Genomic DNA, 13,174 nt, shown 5'->3' on the forward strand with positions numbered 1-13,174 from the left:
TAGTGGATCAGTCAAGATTATTTGCCATTCATCATATCATAGCCATCACTGAAGTTAGTTATTAAATTTATAAACCCAGTAACAGACAGAGCAGAACAATGGCTGCACGTAGCATAGAATTCACATAGTCTAAGTTCGATAGCATTAGAAAATTGTAGCGAAATGCAGGAAGATCTGCAGCGAATAGGCACTTGGTGCAGGGAGTGGCAACTGACCCTTAACATAGACAAATGTAATGTATTGCGAATACATAGAAAGAAGGATCCTTTATTGCATGATTATATGATAGCGGAACAAACACTGGTAGCAGTTACTTCTGTAAAATATCTGGGAGTTTGCGTGCGGAACGATTTGAAGTGGAATGATCATATAAAATTAATTGTTGGTAAGGCGGGTACCAGGTTGAGATTCATTGGGAGAGTGCTTAGAAAATGTAGTCCATCAACAAAGGAGGTGGCTTAGAAAACACTCGTTCGACCTATACTTGAGTATTGCTCATCAGTGTGGGATCCGTACCACATCGGTTTGACGGAGGAGATAGAGAAGATCCAAAGAAGAGCGGCGCGTTTCGTCACAGGGTTATTTGGTAACCGTGATAGCGTTACGGAGATGTTTAATAAACTCAAGTGGCAGACTCTGCAAGAGAGGCGCTCTGCATCGCGGTGTAGCATGCTCGCCAGGTTTCGAGAGGGTGCGTTTCTGGCTGAGGTATCGAATATATTGCTTCCCCCTACTTATACCTCCCGTGGAGATCACGAATGTAAAATTAGAGAGGCTTTCAGACAGTCGTTCTTCCCGCGAACCATACGCGACTGGAACAGGAAAGGGAGGTAATGACAGTGGCACGTAAAGTGCCCTCCGCCACACACCGTTGGGTGGCTTGCGGAGTATAAATGTAGATGTAGATGTAGATGTAGGTGGTTCCGGCGAATACAGTTCTGCTTCGGCCTTGCCGGTAGCGACAGGAACAATGCAGCGAAATCACCTCTGCAGGTGTGGAGACGTTTGCAAGCGCCGTTTTCAAAAAAATGGCTCTGAGCACTATGGGACTTAACTTCTGAGGTCATCAGTCCCTTAGAACTTAGAACTACTTAAACCTAAGGAATTCACACACATCCATGCCCGAGGCAGGATTCGAACCTGCGACCGTAGCAGTCACAAGGTTCCGGATGAAGCGCCTAGAACCGCTCGGCCACCCCGGCCGCGCCGTATTCAGTCTACAGAAATTTAATTGATGTAGATGTAATTCGTGGAGGCACTTCAACAGCAGATCGATGACTGCACTCAGTACACCTATAGGTGCTACAGTTTCCCCGTTTCCACAAATAGGTCTGCTCGTCGTTAAAGATACTAGCGATTTTAGCAAGTCTGGTGCATGTAGCTTTAACACAGTAACAAATAACAATTCTCTATGCTGAGGAGTCACTGAATAAAATTTCACAGTTTTTATGTACAGGTAAGTCGTTTCTTCTTCATTTTACGATACTGTTTTAAAATGTATGCATTACGTCAAGAGAATCATTGCAGCAGATATTAGCACTTGCAGGTGGCAAAGGAGCTACATGGCTTTGGAATCCGATCGGTATACACTAGTCAGCGGTTTATCGAAATTCGCTGAAATATAAACAAAACGAGAAACTCGATCACATCGCTATGAATGTCTTGAGTTAACAGAAATGTAGTAGTTCATTATTTACGGTTGAGTCATACCCGTAGCAAATATTATTAAAAAACGAAAAAAAGGACAAAGAAGCTGAATGTATACAAACAGCAAGAACACTGACATGTCCGAAATCGATGTTTCTGTTACTGCATTCCTAATATAGTTTAACGACCTAAAAAGTTATCTCGGCGAGAGCATTTGTTGTATGACGTGCCACTTAACGTATAATTCATCTACTAGTCATTGTGTTCCTTGGAGAGTAATTTATAGAAAATAATTAGGTGCTCAGTGAGCGTAAGCTGAAATGACGACAGTCTATTACAGAAGTACAAGCAAAGTTGGTTCTGATTGAAATTGAGTTTTTTTTTTACTGACTCGGCAGTTGCGAGGCAAAGCCGTATGATGGCCTGCAATCTGGCAGAAGGTAAACAAATGTGTGGACAGAGCGCCCCGGCCGTGCAGGACGGGTGGGGAGACCGGGGGGAGTGGGGGGGGGGGGGGCAGGAGAGCAAACAAACACTTCCCCGATCACGACAGTTCGCGGATTTAATGGATCTACTCCCACCGATCAAAACGACGCAGCGACGTCAACAACGGAAATTTTCCACTCTGCGTCTCTGGTTCCCATACACCGCCCTTATGCCTGGATGTAACAGCCGTTAGCAGCTGTGTCTAACAATCCGCTGTATATAATACTTTCACAATCAAAATGTAGTCACATATCGTTGTAAGGCCTGAATGGAGCGTGCTTTTCTTGAAATATCTTTCCTGTGGCGGTATGACCTCGCCTTCGTTTAATCTGCCAACCAAATCACATATGAAAGGACCTAGATTTCTATTAGTTTGGCACAAAAGTTCGTAGCTTTTTTCCATAAGTTTAATAAACCCAGTAACTGCAAATAAAATGGAATTTATTCATCAATAATATATTCTCCATCACTATTTACAGCATTTACCAAAGCTGAAAACTGTCCGATTCCGCGACAGTAGGAATCACGTGGTATTGAGGCGAAGAACTCCTCTAGCCACGGTCAGAGCGCATTTTCATCCGGAAAGGACGTTCCCTGAAGCTGTAGAGCGCAAAGGTGAAAATCTGAGAGCGCAAAATCATACGAATAAGGTGGCTGCGGAATGACTTCCCAACCCAACTGCTGTATAATGTTTCTCTCGGTCTAGTAGAATGAGCGCGGGCGTTATTGTGGTGTAGCATCATTTCACGCACTCTTCTTGGCCGCTGTTCTTGGACTGCGTCTGCAAGACATCTCAGTTGCTGACAGTAAATGTCAGGAGTGATGGTCACACTTCAGGGACCCAATTCGTAGTACACCACACCGTCGCTGTTCCACCAGATGTGTAACATTATCCTTTGATGATGCGCGCAGGCCTTTGTACGGGGAGTTGCTGCTTTGTTTGGGCGCAGCCACTTCTTTCTTTTGGAACATAAAGACATCACTTCTCGTCACCAGTAACGATACAGATTAGAAATGGTCGGTGTTGCTCACGAGCCAATTACTGACCAACGAGCAGAGATGCACATATGGTCACCCGCTGATTTTTGTGATTTTGGTTTAGAGCATACGGTACCCATACGGCCCACTTTTGAACCTTTTCCATTGCATGCAAATATCGCACGATGGTGGAATGATCACATTTAATCACATTTGCCAGTTCTTGAGCTCAGTGACGTGGATTATTGTGTATTGATGAGTTTAGACGATCTTCATCAAACCCCTAAGGTCTTCCTGAATGTGGAGAGTCACTAACGTCAAAACTATGCTCCTTAAAACTTTCTTGCCGTGTTCTGTCCAATAGCATTATCCCCATAGAGGGCGGAGAGGTTTCTGGCTGCCTGCGCTACTGTCACTCCTCTGCTGAACTCAAAAAGGAGAAAATGTCGGAAATGTTCCGGTTTCTCCATTTGGTATTCTATTTTATAGCCTACACAGCTCTACTCGCGTTCTCCAAATGACAAAAGACAACACGCAGACTCAAATAGCAACAGGGAACTACAAATAAAAAATCAGGATCAATAAATAAATCCATAGCAACCAGAATATCAACATTCAAAACAAAAACATCACGAACTTATGCAACAACTTAATATTAGAAGTATGACATATTTGCGAGTTGACTGAAAACAGGCAAAAATCATCCAGGGGTGAAAAAGTGTTTCTTTTGAGAAAAAAAGCTGGAGTCGACAGAGTAAGCAAGGAATCTTTGCATAACTGTACCACATAGTCTTCAAAAGAGCCAGCGCACTGCACACCACTGAACTTGGATGCTTTGTGACTAGATGGTCTATGCGTCACCCTTTGGAGTTACAGGCAGTCAACATGTATCTGAAACGTTAATACCAAAAATTAGGCTGGCTATGTTTCCTATGACAGGAACAACAGTACTAGACGCTGTTACTTGGGAAACCTTCGTAAAAAGAATAAACCCAAGGAACCAACACTGAAGCTCAGTAGTTATGTACATATATTCTATCATCGAGCATGAGCAACTATACAAAAGGTACTGCAGCCTCGGTAGGACTGCCAACTAATAAAATGATACGAAATTAATTGCCAGCTGGGATCAATTTCTGCCGGCTTCAGTTGCGGAGCGGTTCTAGGCGCTTCAGTCTGGAACCGCGCGACCGCTACGGTCGCAGGTTCGAATACTGCCTCGGGCATACATGTGTGTGATGTCCTAAGGTTAGTTATATTTAAGTAGTTCTAGGGGACTGATGACCTCAGATGTTAAGTCTCATAGTGCTCAGAGCCATTTTTTGGATCATTTTGTTGCTCCCCAATCACCAGAGGACGAATGACCTTAAATTTCTATAGACCTGTAGCTCATCCGTATGTTATTACGCTAGGCCACCAGGCGGCGTAGCCAACTGCGCCACCGGCGACGCAACAATCAGTTGTTGTTCAGGCTACGGTAGTTCGGCAGTTCTCGCTAGTCGAGCAGTCTGTTTTCCTCACACACTTTTTCTGTGCACTGTTTCATTTGCTTCAGTATGTCTATTAAGCTTAGAGACTATTCTCTCTCTCTCGCCTTCTAATACTTCTTTTCAGTGACACTCATTCAGAAGAAGTGGAAATCCATCCGCTCATTTCAGCGATCCCCAAATGCAAACGTGCCCTTACAACTCCTCCATGTACAGTTACTTCAGTCACATCAAATGAAGATTCTGATAGTCAAATGACTGAACCTTTGCTCTTCAATATGTAGTGTATATATACAAATATTCAACACATACAATGTTAAAAACTTTGGCAAATAAATGCTATCACTGTTCTTTTTGAAAAAAGTGTTGTTATTAATGTTCTGCTTTTAATCATACTTTGAATCAATTTCCTTTCGACATAATAGGATAAAAATATTGAACTAAATTATTCATATTTTAAAAAAGTGTTAACCGTTTTCAAAAGTAATTAAATTTGCTAAAGCAAAAAGTTAATAACTTTCAATACAATTTATCGGTTTACTTACCTCAAACTGAACGCAAGCTTTTCTTCTGGTGAGATACACTTTCTCATTTTAGTTTCTTTCCCGGCAATATCAGCCTTTATTAACGAATATAATTCAAAGAGAGACGATTTAGACATTCGTAGATACTTAAAAACTTTGTTGCCGTCCAAACACAGTCTATCAAAAAGAGTATAATGCAACCCTTTACATTCTCCTAACGATAGCATAGGGTGTACATGCATCTTCCTCTCCCTCCGTCCTCTCCTATTCATTAAAAGTGCTAGGAGAAGCATGTATGTACAGTTGTTGTCCGACATGTTCCCTGGTCACTAGTGCACAGTGAACTGACGACGTGGTGGTCAAAGCGAGTGGTGGTGGAAGGAATGGCTACCCAGTGTAATAGGCAGGCTCCGTTTGACACAATGTCCCGCCAAGACTACGCCACCAGTGGCGGCCGACGTGGTGGCGTGGCAAGGCAACCAGTCGGCAGCCAGCTTCTGGCGGCGCCACTCGCTGCCCTAGTCTAATTAGCTCCACAATAATCTATTCCCAATGACGAACAGCGCCGTCGGTGGCGTGGCGTGGCTGGCTGCACCGCCTGGCGGCCTAGTGTAATAAGGGCCTTAGGGTTTCGATTATGCCCTCTTGCTGTAAGCCCTTATAGAAGAGGCGATCTTTTATGAGGCACATAAATTCGGCAGAGACAATCAATGAATGTTTTATACAACAACATAAGATAATATCGCATTAATTAAATAAAGGAAATATTATAGGAACAATCCCTCGGGATAATGATGTAGCCTAACCACAGGATTAAAGTTCACCATCCGTTTATTCAGATCAGTCATAACGCTACTTCGAATGGGGGCCTTACACAGGCTAATATACAAACACAGTAAAGGAATAAAAGATTAATAGATTGCATGAAGTAACGAATGTAAGCCTTAGGCTTGGTGCAAGTTCACCAAATCACTCAAAATGGATTATCTTCCTAAAGTTAAATTATTTCAATCAAGATTATATATAGCAACAAATTCACCTTGGCCGAAGTTCGGTTACTGATGCCTATAATGTCACTCACTGTTCAAAATATTAATAAGTACTGAATGGTTCCACCATAATATTCCTAAATCCTGAATACATCAAAATTTGAACTTGTGCAGCTAACCGGTTGCACAAACCTTACCAAACAACATTTTCCACAAAGGCAGGAACATCAAAAGACCACGAAACATGCTCTGCTCACCTATTTAAAAACTTGGTCGTGTGACGAACCCCTATAGTCAAGTGAGCAACCTGCAACTAGCACACCATTCTTACGCCGCTATTACACTCTCAAATTTCTTTGGCGAATGTTGGTTTGTCAAATATATTTCACATAATGCAATAGGGAACCTTTGCCAAATCTTTTATTTCGTCAGATTCATTTGATCAAATCTAGTGCCTCGTCTTCTGTTTACTGCTAACAACTGGCATGTATAAACACATTACGAAAAGATTGTATGTTGTGTATATGGAGTAGAGAAGCACATTCAAAATGCAAAAGGGGTCGAAACTTATCGTGCAGCTGTATATATATATATATATATATATATATATATATATATATATATATATATATATATATATATATATATGGAAAGATTTGTGAAGTCTGTGATGAAATATTTTTCCTTTTTTAGGTAGGGAGGAGGAAATCCACTGTCTTTCTTGAATGTGAATTCGAAAAGGCTGCGCTGACGCATTTGTATAAGAATGCAAAATCAGGATAGATGTAAGGGACGTCCAGTGCAACCACTGATGTTGCTTTGTTCATTGGAAATGGAATTAAGAAACTGCTATTGTTTGTCAAGGACAGAAAATTAGCACAATACGATTCATTGATGATGCGTTAGTGGTGGCTGAAAGAAAATATGAATTGAGTTTTGTACTATATGTAATTGAACATGAGCTAGCTTAGGTTCAGATATGTACATAAAGAAGAAAGTGTCACAGATGGACATGCTACAGGACTAACTTTTGCAACCGAGAAAGAAAAACTAAGGCGAAGAAGGAGGGACAAGACCAAAAGGATAAATAACAGCTAATATCCAAGAATGTAAATATCTTGCCTAGTTTTTAACGTATTAAACTGAGTTTAAAACTCGCAAAGACATTCGCGGAAGCAACTGCAATCGGCGTAAAGCATCAATTAATATTTGGCAAGCATGTGGATATGCTTATAATCAGTCGCGTTTAAACTTTGTACTATTTACATTACTTTGCATTCGGATTTTATTATTATACGTTAAAATTAGCAGTAGATGAGATATTAGTATTATTACATTTCGTATTTGAATTGGAAAAACCACTGTCCCGTTTAGTGACTGAGAACTATGAAACTAACAGCATTAAAAATAGTAATTTGTCTGGTTATATCACACGTTTCTTCTGTTACTGCACGCCAGCCATTATGAAGGAACTGTGACGAAATATTTGATGACAGTGTAATACCTCTTTCTGCGCTACACCAAAGATCTTTGTCAAAGAAATATCAGGTATACTTCATCAAACTGATTTGTCATAGAAATTTGATTCTTTAATGCGGAACTTACAGCTATGTGTTTTACAACTTTTATATACTTCAAGCACATATTGCATAAAGTTTTAGATAATATGTAGTTTTATATTATATTATTACATGCTAAACATCGCAAAAAGACCAAATTTTACACGCGATTCATTCATTGCTGTTGCAATGTTACGCTACTTAATAGTCATGTTACAAATATTAACTTTATAAATTCTCTTTGAATGAAAGTAAACAAACTGGGATAACATGACGAATTTTTCATGGTAATACTCTTTATTTTGACAGTACAATTCAAAATACTTATAAAATTGTTTATAACAATTCGCTTATTTCTTCAACAACAACATAAATATGGTCATTTTATAACTGTCAACACCTATCCATCTGCGTATCGTAAGCATACATAACATTTCTGTAACTTTTGTTGTTAATCTCTGTAACTTTTGTTGTTAGTCTCACATCAGTTAGCACATCTAGTTTCGCTTCTCGGTTTCTCGTGCATTTATTCTCGCCCCTGTTCTCGCAGACCACAACAATTAGTGAGGCAAATTTCTAAGAGTATTTTGAGCCGCAGAATGTGGTACAGAACGACACCAGAGTAACGAGGGAAAGGAAGTTAGATCCAGCGAACAAGATGGAGCAGTAGGTAAGAAATTGGCACATATTTTAAAGGAGTTGCTGGGTAGACCCCACTTCCTGTCGTGATTAGTTTCCCAATACCCGTTTCGTCTACGTCGTCATTGTTATCGAGCAGTCACACAGCTTTCGGTCGGGTGCACAGCCGCAACGCCCTCGGTCTGAAAACCAGAAGCCGCCCCTACTTATAGCCTTGGTTTTACTGTGGGGCAAGTGCTGTTGAGACTACATCTTTTTCCATAAGAACCTAGAGAGCTTAATAAAGTTAATTCATGCACCTTGCCTCACATTCTTCTCTCCAACACTAAAAATAGCTCCCGTAGGATCTAAAAACTCATCGCGCTGCTTGCCTTTTGTAACCTACTTGGGTAATACGGACGGTCCATTCTCGCTGGGAAGGGGGACCATCACAGGAAACCTGCGTCGTAAACTAAGGAGCCACCAGTATTACTCCGCCAAAGCGTCTGGAAGCTTCCCGACGACACTATACCCTTCTCGGCGAGAATCCGCCGTAAAAGTCGGCCATGTTTGCTCTCATTTCTTTTGCGCATACTCCTTCCTGTGGTGCATAACTCGAGCTCACATTAGCTCATGAAATCAGTTAAACGGAAGCAAAATATTCAATAAAAGCTTCCTACCCCGCCGTATTTTTTGAATTAGAATAATTCGAGCTCACAGACTGTAGTTTACATCCCTACCCAGTCAATCTAATTTACGTTTTCCTTGTTCTTCTTTTTCTCCTCGACTCGCATGATGAATGACTCACTCAAACTTCCCCCCTTCTTGATGTTCTCGTATCTTCTCCCAAATTTAATTTTGTTACTACCCTCCTTTCTTCATTCTCTCGATCAGAATAATTAAGTGTGATGAATGTCAAAGTAGATAGGAAATTAGCTAGATGGAAAACGATGCCCTTCCTCCTACGAGTGACTATTTTGATTACGCTCCTTGCTTTACTACTCTTCTCAACACTTCTTCGTGTGAGACTGTCAATCCATAGTATCTTCAAAATTCTTCTTCAACGCAATGAATCAACAGTTTGCAGCCTTTTCTTTGTCACCTTCCTCGTCGTTCAAGTTTTTATCCTATACAATCAAATGCTGAAAATCTAGCACTTTAAGAATAATTATCTTGTAGTCAAGCAGAGGTCGGATGAGGTCAGTATTATTCACTGGATAAGTGAATGTTTTGCCTGAGTTATCCTAGTTTTAATGCCCATTGTATTTGAACCATTTGTTGTTATATAACTTCTGAGAGACCTTTTCCAGCCTTTCCCCTTCAAATTGTACATCAGCATCTACATCTACCGTTCGCAACCCGCCAGAAGCTGTGTGGTGCAGTGTAATTCTGGTACCACTTACTGGTATCCCCTATCCTACTCCATTCGTGTATGGCTTGTGGGATGATGCTCCAGTTTCTCGAATTTTCCCATTCTGGTCATTTCGAGAGAAGTATGTGGGAGAAAATAATATTTTCTTTAGCTCCTTCCAAAAGATACAACTACTTTTTGTTTAAGATTTGTTGTACAATTCATTATTTTTGTTTTTCATCAGTTGATCTTAATACCGTAATTCCCAATTATGATTTCATTCTCTTTGTGAAATGCCTTTCGTACCCCATTCTCATTTCAGTTTTGCTCATCTTACCTCGCCGGTTCAACATAGTCTTCTTTCCCACTTTTCACATTCTGTAAGCAATCGGTTCAGAGCACTATTGACGAATGCAGAGATGATTCCTTCAAAATGGTAGTGACCAATTATGTTCCTCAATTTCCCAATTGAACTAGTGCTCAGTCTCGTACGATCCCAGTGTCGAAGGTATGTTACAAGTTTAAATTCTTTACTTCGCCCTTTCGACTTCTGCTGACCGTTATAGACACTATCAGATGACAATAAAATACGCTAACTTCCGATATTTTTTGTCCACAATCCGCTGTAGCAGTTAACTCTGAAAAATAATTGATCAATAATGAGTACTCTGATGAAGATTTAAGCTTCGAGTAATGAGAATGTCAGAGTAGTCTGATTACTAGTGTGGATACTAAAGTATATATTGATTTTAAGTATTGTTGTAAAAAGCATAGGCACATTAATGAATATATGAATGGATCACTAAGCTATAAATATGTTTTGCATAACGTATTACGTGAATTGCGGTCAGTTGAAAGAGGAAAGTGAATTGGTAGTGGAATCTATACTGTCACATACGCTGTGTTATGTAGATCCACTGTATTTGTGAGCAAGAGGTGTATTAATTAATTCAGAAGTGAAATACGTAGACATAAGGTACATTTATTGCCCATATCGAGGAGAAGGCTTTAGCTAGAGAGCACCTAAGTATTTGCAAAAGTTGTGTGCCTCACGTTAATCAATGACTGAAACAGAAAGAGACTAATTTATGTCAAAGCTATTTAATAAAAGTTATACAACTGTATTTACGTTATTAACTTACCTTAGGTTAAATAGCTTTTTTCACTGTTTAAAGGAAAAGAACGAAGATGTCTAAGTATTTACAAAATGTAAATAATGCTATCAGTGTTCCGTTGTTTTCAGCTGCTAAGGCATACGTTAAGTTGTTACAATAGAATTGTTGATATATCACAACAGAGCATATGCAGAAAGTTAAAAAAATTCTCACAGGCACTGTTGAGCAGCTGTATAATAAATTTAGTAGTCGCCTTAGTGAATCTGTATATTAAACGAGTAATGTTGAAACTCATCTTGTGACGACGTTTGTGAAATTAATTAGTAAATCAACGTTGGATAAGGGGTTTAAATGTTGGCTGAGAAGAAGAATTAAACATTAATAGTAAATAAGAAAAACATGATGTTGATATGTAATATAATATTTGCATTTCAGAGTACCTGTTGTCTTCAGAGTAATATGTGTACTGAGAATGAATGAATTCTGAATTAAGACATATTAACGCTTTTAAATACACCTAGAGGATGTTTTATTTCTAATGCCGTTATCTGAAATGAATCAGAAAAGGGAAGAGCATTAAATGGTATTATGTACGAATAAAAAAATACAAATGGTAACCACTCAGAACGGAAGATTTATTCCCGTTACTGACTTGTAAAGCCATGACGTAAAATTAAATTATTTACTGAGTATGCCAACAGTATGGGCACTGCGTTTGAAAATAGATCAATCAATTAATATTTTAAGGAAAGGAGTCGTATATATTTACATGAAGTTAATTGTATTTTGTGCTGAGATTAAGATGAAATGTCAGGAAACGGTAAAGTGGTCAAGTGACACCAGAGGCATTGATTGACTCTATACAGAGAAGTCAAAGAAAGGTATATTGTATTAATTGTGCTTAAGATGAAGAAATGATTAATGTTATTGTGTATTTCGTATGTAAATATAAGATGGTCGTGGAGTAATGGTTAGGACGAGGATTCATATTTGTATAAAAGCTCACCGCAGTCACGTTTGTGTAGCTAATGAACAAATAATGCACCAATAGTTGTCCCTGCATGAAATAAATATTGCAGCTACGCTGGTAGATCAGTCTAAATGAATTTTGCAGTTCCCGGTGCAACTGTTGACCTGGGCGAACAATGATTCTTTCATTTACTGTATTTGAAGCACAATAGAAAGGAAGGTACAGTGAATAGGACGGCCTTGATGTAAGGTAGGAAGTATTTACGACGGCGATCGTAATTCGTGATAATTGATCTGTAATAAGTACTCTGACGAAAATTTAAAAAATAGCTTCTCTCACCTGCAGACTTCAGGAGAATTTGTTGGAATGTATACGATTACTAATATCGAGAATGAACAGTACTTATATACTCAAAACCAGTGACTCACAGAGCTCTCATTCTACAATTAGAATACTGAGAAAAAGCTTTTGTTGCTAAACGGTCTTCTGACTCAAAACGAAAATTTACAGTTGACCCAGATTTTGGTTTGTCTCACGGACGCAGCATTTTAGAAAGTATTGCTTCATCTTAAGGGGACATATCCAACAGTTCGCCAATGTCGAGCGTTAATTCGTCAGCTTAACTCTTCTCATAAATGAAATAGAAGAATGGATTGAAAATCGTTGCTGACATACTGAATGATGTCACAAACTGAGGATTTACGCTATATTAATTTGTCTTAAAGTATTTTGTAGAAAGGAATTATTACGATACCATGCAGCCTCCAGAAGCGCTTGGAGGAATGTAATACCTGTGTGGCAACAGTAGGTCGACAATATTCTGGCCACCATGGAGCATCAGAACGCCAAAGCTCCGGTCAAGACGTTAAAAAGGGGGATGTACCAGTCAGCTTCTGCTCTGAATAAATGAATGACTCATGTTCAAATGGTTCAAATAGCTCTGAGCACTATGGGACTTAACAGCTGGGATAATCAGTCCCCTAGAACTTAGAACTACTTAAACCTAACTAAACTAAAGACATCACACACATCCATGCCCGAGGCAGGATTCGAACCTGCGACCGTAGTGGTCACGCGGTACCAGACTGAAGCGCCTAGAACTGCTCGGCCACTCCAGCGGGCAAAGACTCATGTAATTTTATATTTTGCGCCAGGCTAGAGGTTCTATTACACTGAATGTTGAATAGAATTGAAATATTTAAAGATACACTGAAGAGCCAAAGAAACTGGTACACCTACCTAATATCGTCTAAGGCCACAGCGAGCAGGCAGAAGAGCCGCAACACGAAGTGGCATGGACTCGACTAATGTCTGAAGTAGTGCTGGTGTGAACTGACACCATGAATCCCGCAGGCCCGTCCATAAATCCGTAAGAGGGCGAGAAAACTCTTCTGAACAGCACGTTGCAAGGTATCCCAGATATGCTCAATAATGTCCAGGTCTGGGGAGT

Source organism: Schistocerca serialis, chromosome 5 (genome assembly GCF_023864345.2).
Source record: "Schistocerca serialis cubense isolate TAMUIC-IGC-003099 chromosome 5, iqSchSeri2.2, whole genome shotgun sequence".
NCBI classification, from domain to species: Eukaryota; Metazoa; Arthropoda; class Insecta; order Orthoptera; family Acrididae; genus Schistocerca; species Schistocerca serialis.